Consider the following 9,223-nt stretch of genomic DNA (forward strand, 5'->3'; position numbering starts at 1 on the left):
TCCATCCAGTGCACCTGCCGTTCTGCCATCAGTGTCCGACAACAGCGCTTCATCATCGGATATCTGCCGTGAGATACCGCTCTCTGGAACTGTTTATTTCATCCATCCACTGCACCTGCTGTTCTGCCATCAGTGTCCGACAATAGCGCTTCTTCATCGGATATCAGCCGGGATCTCACGCTCTCTGGAACTGTTTACTTCATCCATCCACTGCACCTGCTGTTCTGCCATCAGTGTCCGAGAACAGTGCTTCTTCATCGGATATCAGCCGGGATCTCACGCTCTCTGGAACTGTTTAATTCGTCCATCCACTGCACCTGCTGTTCTGCCATCAGTGTCCGACAACAGCGCTTCATCATCGGATAACTGCCGTGAAATACCGCTCTCTGGAACTGTTTATTTCATCCACCGCACCTGCTGTTCTGCCATCAGTGTCCGACAACAGCGCTTCATCATCGGATAGCTGCCGTGAAATACCGCTCTCTGGATCTGCTCTGTTCTGGCAGGTAATCAGGGAGATTTTAAGTAGATGAGCGTCCGGGAATAGTGCACTGCACTTGGCAGGTCACGCCGCGTAACCCGCCCATATCCCGGTTCCGAACCCGCTTTTCCGCCCAAAGTTGTCCGAAGATGCTTAGGCCCAGCTGGGGAACGCTCCCCACGAAGCCCGGGTCTCAGCCCTGGAGCCCTGTGTTTCCGAAAACCAGGTTTCTGAAATCTGCGACCTGGTGGCCCAGTGATGTCAGCTGGAACTTTTTTTTTCCGGTCCGCTCAAAATTCTCCAGGGGATTTTAGGGCTTTGCGCCACATATTCCGACTTTTACTTAGTTTCTGACGGAGCCAAAAAAGTCCGGGTTTTTTTGCCCTCCTTATCGTCCCGACTGGAAACTTTAACTTTTTTTTTAAGTCAGAAAATTAAAGTCTTTTTCATCCAGGAGACCGACCCTTCCTTCAAAGCGTCCCAAGTGGTCCTTCGTCATCGGATATCTGTCGGGAAATACCGCTCCATGGAACTGTTTATTTCATCCATCCGCTGCACCTGCTGTTCTGCCATCAGTGTCCGACAATAGCGCTTCTTCATCGGATATCTGCCGGGATCTCACGCTCTCTGGAACTGTTTAATTCATCCATCCGCTGCACCTGCTGTTCTGACATCAGCATCCGAGAATAGTGTCCCGTACTGGGACATGGTCTGGATATCCCGCTCTCTGGAACTGTGTTATGTTTATTTCCTTCATCCACTGCACCTGCTGTTCTGACATCAGCATCCGAGAATAGTGTCCCGTACTGGGACATGGTCTCGGATCTCCCGCTCTCTGGAACTATGTTCTGTTTATTTCCTTCATCCACTGCACCTGCTGTTCTGACATCAGCATCCGAGAATAGTGTCCCGTACTGGGACATGGTCTCGGATCTCCCGCTCTCTGGAACTATGTTCTGTTTATTTCCTTCATCCACTGCACCTGCTGTTCTGACATCAGCATCCGAGAATAGTGTCCCGTACTGGGACATGGTCTGGGATCTCCCGCTCCATGGAACTGTGTTCTGTTTATTTCCTTCATCCACTGCACCTGCTGTTCTGCCATCAGTGTCCGACAATAGCGCTTCATCATCGGATATCTGCCGTGAAATACCGCTCTCTGGATCTGCTCTGTTCTGGCAGGTAATCAGGGAGATTTTAAGTAGATGAGTGTCCGGGAATAGTGGGCCGTTCTGGGACTTGGTCTGGGATATCCCGCTCTCTGGAACTATGTTCTGTTTATTTCCTTCATCCAGTGCACCTGCTGTTCTGCCATCAGTGTCCGACAATAGCGCGCCGTTCTGGGACTTGGTCTGGATATCCCGCTCTCTGGAACTATGTTCTGTTAATTTCCTTCATCCAGTGCACCTGCTGTTCTGCCATCAGTGTCCGACAATAGCGCTTCATCATCGGATATCTGTCGTGAAATACCGCTCTCTGGAACTGTGTATTAGTCCGTCCGCTGCACCTGCTGTTCTGACATCAGCATCCGAGAATAGTGCGCCGTTCTGGGACATGGTCTGGTCTCTGCCGCTCTCTGGAACTCTGTATTCATCCATGCGTTACACCTGCTGTTCTGACATCAGCATCCGAGAATTGTGTCCCGTACAGGGACATGGTCTGGTCTCTGCCGCTCTCTGGAACTCTGTATTCATCCATGCGTTACACCTGCTGTTCTGACATCAGCATCCGAGAATAGTGTCCCATACAGGGACATGGTCTGGTCTCTGCCGCTCTCTGGAACTCTGTATTCATCCGTCCACTGCACTGCTGTTCTGCCATCAGCATCCGAGAATAGTGCCCCGTACTGGGACATCAGCCAGGACGCACCGCCGTCATCTCGTTCGTGTCGCTCAGTCATCCATCCACGAAAGCTACGATCAGCCACAGTGCCCGGAATGATGCCTCCTGCCGGGGTAGCGTCCGCTTGCTCCCCGACAGCCAGTTCTGCATGAGGCTCCGGTTCTTCCACCCCCGCCACTGTCCGAGGGTGTCCGAAAATACTGAGGTCTGAGTCGGATCCGAACCGCACAACCACACGGTCTTCACGACTGGAGGCCTATGTTTCTAAAAACCGGGTTTCAGGAATCTGCGACTGGTGGCCCAGTGATGTCGGCTGGAACTTTTTTTTTCCGGTCCGCTCAAAATTCTCCAGGCATTTTCTGAGCTTTCCTTCACATAGTCCGACTTTTACTTAGTTTCTGACGGAGCCAAAAAAGTCCGGGTTTTTTTGCCCTCCTTATCGTCCCGACTGGAAACTTTAACTCCGTATTTTAAGTCAGAAAATTAAAGTTCTTTTCATCCAGGAGACCGACCCTTCCTTCAAAGTGTCCCATACAGTGCTTCGTCATCGGACATCGGCCGGGATCTCCCGCTCTCTGGAACTGTGTATTCATCCATGCGGTACACCTGCTGTTCTGCCATCACTGTCCGGGAATAGTGTGTCGTTCTGGGACTTGGTCTGGTCTCTGCCGCTCTCTGGAGCTCTTTATTCATCCATCATGTACACGTGCTGGTCTGCCATCACTGTCCGGGAATAGTGTGTCGTTCTGGGTCATGGTCTGGGTTCTGCCGCTCTCTGGAACTCTTTATTCATCCATGCGGTACACCTGCTGGTCTGCCATCACTGTCCGGGAATAGTGTACCGTTCTGGGACTTGGTCTGGTCTCTGCCGCTCTCTGGAGCTCTTTATTCATCCATCCACTGCACCTGCTGTTCTGCCATCACTGTCCGGGAACAGTGTGCCGTTCTGGGTCATGGTCTGGGATATCACGCTCTCTGGAACTCTTTATTCATCCCATCATGTACACCTGCTGGTCTGCCATCACTGTCCGGGAATAGTGTACCGTTCTGGGACTTGGTCTGGTCTCTGCCGCTCTCTGAACTCTTTATTCATCCATGCGGTACACCTGCTGTTCTGCATCACTGTCCGGGAACAGTGTGCCATTCTGGGTCATGGTCTGGGATATCACGCTCTCTGGAACTCTTTATTCATCCATCATGTACACCTGCTGTTCTGCCATCACTGTCCGGGAATAGTGTGTCGTTCTGGGTCATGGTCTGGGATATCACGCTCTCTGGAACTCTTTATTCATCATGCGGTACACCTGCCGTTCTGCCATCACTGTCCGAGAATAGTGTGTCGTTCTGGGACTTGGTCTGGTCTCTGCCGCTCTCTGGAGCTCTTTATTCATCCATGCGGTACACCTGCTGGTCTGTCATCACTGTCCGGGAACAGTGTGCCGTTCTGGGACTTGGTCTGGTCTCTGCCGCTCTCTGGAGCTCTTTATTCATCCATGCGGTACACCTGCTGGTCTGCCATCACTGTCCGGGAACAGTGTACCGTTCTGGGACTTGGTCTGGTCTCTGCCGCTCTCTGGAGCTCTTTATTCATCCATGCGGTACACCTGCTGTTCTGCCATCACTGTCCGGGATAGTGTGTCGTTCTGGGACTTGGTCTGGTCTCTGCCGCTCTCTGGAACTCTGTATTCATCCATGGGGTACACCTGCTGGTCTGCCATCACTGTCCCGGGAACAGTGTGCCGTTCTGGGTCATGGTCTGGGATATCACGCTCTCTGGAACTATGTTCTGATTATTTCCTTCATCCACTGCACCTGCTGTTCTGCCATCAGTGTCCGACAACAGCGCTTCATCATCGGATAACTGCCGTGAAATACCGCTCTCTGGATCTGCTCTGTTCTGGCAGGTAATCAGGGAGATTTTAAGTAGATGAGTGTCCGGGAATAGCGGGCCGTTCTGGGACTTGGTCTGGGATATCACGCTCTCTGGAACTATGTTCTGTTTATTTCCTTCATCCAGTGCACCTGCTGTTCTGCCATCAGTGTCCGACAATAGCGCGCCGTTCTGGGACTTGGTCTGGGATATCACGCTCTCTGGAACTATGTTCTGTTTATTTCCTTCATCCAGTGCACCTGCTGTTCTGCCATCAGTGTCCGACAATAGCGCTTCATCATCGGATATCTGTCGTGAAATACCGCTCTCTGGAACTGTGTATTAGTCCGTCCGCTGCACCTGCTGTTCTGACATCAGCATCCGAGAATAGTGTGCCGTTCTGGGACATGGTCTGGATCTCCCGCTGTCTGGAACTGTGTGTTCATCCATACGTTACACCTGCTGTTCTGACATCAGCATCCGAGAATGGTGTGCCGTTCTGGGACATGGTCTGGGATCTCCCGCTGTCTGGAACTGTGTATTAGTCCGTCCGCTGCACCTGCTGTTCTGACATCAGCATCCGAGAATAGTGCGCCGTTCTGGGACATGGTCTGGTCTCTGCCGCTCTCTGGAACTCTGTATTCATCCATGCGTTACACCTGCTGTTCTGACATCAGCATCCGAGAATAGTGTCCGTACAGGGACATGGTCTGGTCTCTGCCGCTCTCTGGAACTCTGTATTCATCCATGCGTTACACCTGCTGTTCTGACATCAGCATCCGAGAATAGTGTCCCGTACAGGGACATGGTCTGGTCTCTGCCGCTCTCTGGAACTCTGTATTCATCCATGCGTTACACCTGCTGTTCTGACATCAGCATCCGAGAATAGTGTCCCGTTCTGGGACATGGTCTGGTCTCTGCCGCTCTCTGGAACTCTGTATTCATCCATGCGTTACACCTGCTGTTCTGACATCAGCATCCGAGAATAGTGGGCCGTTCTGGACATGGTCTGGGATATCACGCTGTCTAGAACTGTGTGTTCATCCGTCCACTGCACCTGCTGTTCTGCCATCAGCATCCGAGAATAGTGCCCCGTACTGGGACATCAGCCAGGACGCACCGCCGTCATCTCGTTCGTTCGCTCAGTCATCCATCCACGAAAGCTACCGATCAGCCACAGTGCCCGGAATGATGCCTCCTGCCGGGGCAGCGTCCGCTTGCTCCCCGACAGCCAGTTCTGCATGAGGCTCCGGTTCTTCCACCCCCGCCACTGTCCGAGGGTGTCCGAAAATACTGAGGTCTGAGTCGGATCCGAACCGCACAAACGCCGGTCTTCACGACTGGAGGCCTATGTTTCTAAAAACCGGGTTTCAGGAATCTGCGACCTGGTGGCCCAGTGATGTCGGCTGGAACTTTTTTTTTCCGGTCCGCTCAAAATTCTCCAGGCATTTTCTGAGCTTTCCTTCACATAGTCCGACTTTTACTTAGTTTCTGACGGAGCCAAAAAAGTCCGGGTTTTTTTGCCCTCCTTATCGTCCCGACTGGAAACTTTAACTCCGTATTTTAAGTCAGAAAATTAAAGTTCTTTTCATCCAGGAGACCGACCCTTCCTTCAAAGTGTCCCATACAGTGCTTCGTCATCGGACATCGGCCGGGATCTCCCGCTCTCTGGAACTGTGTGTTCATCCATACGTTACACCTGCTGTTCTGACATCAGCATCCGAGAATGGTGTGCCGTTCTGGGACATGGTCTGGGATCTCCCGCTGTCTGGAACTGTGTATTAGTCCGTCCGCTGCACCTGCTGTTCTGACATCAGCATCCGAGAATAGTGCGCCGTTCTGGGACATGGTCTGGTCTCTGCCGCTCTCTGGAACTCTGTATTCATCATGCGTTACACCTGCTGTTCTGACATCAGCATCCGAGAATAGTGTCCCGTACAGGGACATGGTCTGGTCTCTGCCGCTCTCTGGAACTCTGTATTCATCCATGCGTTACACCTGCTGTTCTGACATCAGCATCCGAGAATAGTGGTCCCGTACAGGACATGGTCTGGTCTCTGCCGCTCTCTGGAACTCTGTATTCATCCATGCGTTACACCTGCTGTTCTGACATCAGCATCCGAGAATAGTGTCCCGTTCTGGGACATGGTCTGGTCTCTGCCGCTCTCTGGAGCTCTTTATTCATCCATGCGGTACACCTGCTGTTCTGCCATCACTGTCCGGGAATAGTGTGCCGTTCTGGGTCATGGTCTGGTCTCTGCCGCTCTCTGGAACTCTTTATTCATCCATGGGGTACACCTGCTGGTCTGCCATCACTGTCCGGGAACAGTGTGCCGTTCTGGGTCATGGTCTGGTCTCTGCCGCTCTCTGGAGCTGTTATTTTCCTCCATCCGGTACACCCACTGCTCTGCCATCACTGTCCGAAAATAGTGCTCCGAAATCGGGTAAGTCGCGCGGGGGGCCACCCCCGTATCTCGGCTCCAGGAGCCTCTTTCCGCCCGGGGCCTGGCCCACTATGCTTAGGTCCAGCTGGGGAACGCTCCCCCCGAAGCTCGGGGCCCTGTCCTGGAGATCTCTGTTTCCGAAAACCAGGTTTCTGAAATCTGCGACCTGGTGGCCCAGTGATGTGAGCTAAAAAAAAATTTATCGAAGCGATCTAAAAAGCCCAGGCATTTTCTGAGCTTTCCTTCACATATTCCGACTTTTACTTAGTTTCTGACGGAGCCAAAAAAGTCCGGGTTTTTTTCGCTCCACATAGTCCGACTGGAAACTTTAACTTTTTTTTTTTTCCATTATTTCACCCGCGGAGGTCCGCAAACACCTCCAGGGGCCCACAACGGCCGAATTAAGCAGGAAAAAGACACCAGAACCCGGATCTCTTTACCAGACACCCCAGAGCCCGGAACACGGACCCAAACACCTCCAGAGGCCCACAACGGCCGAATTGAACCCGGAAAAAGACGCCAGAACCCGGATCTCTTTACCAGACACCCCCAGAGCCCGGAACACGGACCCAAACACCTCCAGAGGCCCACAACGGCCGAATTAAGTCCGAAAAAGACGCAGAACCCGGATCTCTTTACCAAACACCCCCAGAGCCCGGAACTCGGACCCAAACACCTCCAGAGGCCCACAACGGCCGAATTGAACCCGGAAAAGACGCCAGAACCCGGATCTCTTTACCAGACACCCCCAGAGCCCGGAACTCGGACCCAAACACCTCCAGAGGCCCACAACGGCCGAATTAAACCCGGAAAAAGACACCAGAACCCGGATCTCTTTACCAGACACCCCCAGAGCCCGGAACACGGACCCAAACACCTCCAGAGGCCCACAACGGCCGAATTGGACCCGGAAAAAGACGCCAGAACCCGGATCTCTTTACCAGACACCCCCAGAGCCCGGAACTCGGACCCAAACACCTCCAGAGGCCCACAACGGCCGAATTGGACCCGGAAAAAGACGCCAGAACCCGGATCTCTTTACCAGACACCCCCAGAGCCCGGAACTCGGACCCAAACACCTCCAGAGGCCCACAACGGCCGAATTGGACCCGGAAAAAGACGCCAGAACCCGGATCTCTTTACCAGACACCCCCAGAGCCCGGAACTCGGACCCAAACACCTCCAGAGGCCCACAACGGCCGAATTGAACCCGGAAAAAGACGCCAGAACCCGGATCTCTTTACCAGACACCCCCAGAGCCGGAACTCGGACCCAAACACCTCCAGAGGCCCACAACGGCCGAATTGGACCCGGAAAAAGACGCCAGAGCCCGGGTTCCGCTCCATGCCGCACACCGCACCTGCAATACCGACCTCTCCCACCGGAGGGAGACAGAGGGCGCTTCCACCCTGACTGCTGCCCGGGTGAGAGACACTATTCCTGGGGGGACTCTTTATCAGACTCCCCTTAACTAAAAGGGACTGCTGCCCGGGAAAGAGACACTATTCCTGGGGGGCCTTCTACCAGACCCCCCCTGCCCCAACACACCATCCCCAATTTCACAAGTGTTCACATAGCATATTCAGTCAGAACTTGTCCGTTTCAAACACCCACACCTGCAATACCGACCTCTCCACCGGAGGGAGACAGAGGGAACCCTCCCCCCCCACGACTGCTCCCCGGGAAACAGACACTATTCCTGGGGGGACTCTTTATCAGACTCCCCTTAACTAAAAGGGACTGCTCCCCGGGAAAGAGACACTATTCCTGGGGGGGGGGGCCTTCTACCAGACGCCCCCTGCCCAACACACCATCCCCAATTTCACATAGCATATTCAGTCACAACTTGTCCGTTTCAAACACCCACACCTGCAATACCGACCTCTCCCACCGGAGGGAGACAGAGGGAACCCTCCCCCCCACGACTGCTCCCGGGAAACAGACACTATTCCTGGGGGGACTCTTTATCAGACTCCCCTGAACTAAGCCGGACTCCTGCCCGGGAAAGGGACACTATTCCTGGGGGGGCCTTCTACCAGACCCCCCTGCCCAACACACCATCCCAATTTCACATAGCATATTCAGTCACAACTTGTCCGTTTCAAACACCCGCACCTGCAATACCCACCTCTCCCACCGGAGGGAGACAGAGGGAACCTTCCCCCCCACGACTGCTCCCCGGGAAACAGACACTATTCCTGGGGGGACTCTTTATCAGACTCCCCTGAACTAAGCCCGACTCCTGCCCGGGAAACAGACACTATTCCTGGGGGGACTCTTTATCAGACCCCCCTGAACTAAGCCCGACTCCTGCCGGGAAAGAGTCACTATTCTGGGGGACTCTTTATCAGACCCCCCTGAACTAAGCCCGACTCCTGCCCGGGAAAGAGCTGCCTTCCCTGGGCAACATACAATCAACTCCCCTTCCTCCATCACCAGGCGCTCCACCGGGCCCCGGGCCCCCACACTTAAGCACCCCCCCTCGGACTAAACCCTTTAGCCCGCCCGCCAAAACTCCGTGCATCAGGTAATATTAAAGAACTATGGTAACATCCGGAGAGCCAGGCGCTCCGTCCGGGCCGCTCC

The sequence above is a fragment of the Gasterosteus aculeatus genome, unplaced genomic scaffold (assembly GCF_964276395.1).
Source record: "Gasterosteus aculeatus unplaced genomic scaffold, fGasAcu3.hap1.1 HAP1_SCAFFOLD_94, whole genome shotgun sequence".
Taxonomy (NCBI): domain Eukaryota; kingdom Metazoa; phylum Chordata; class Actinopteri; order Perciformes; family Gasterosteidae; genus Gasterosteus; species Gasterosteus aculeatus.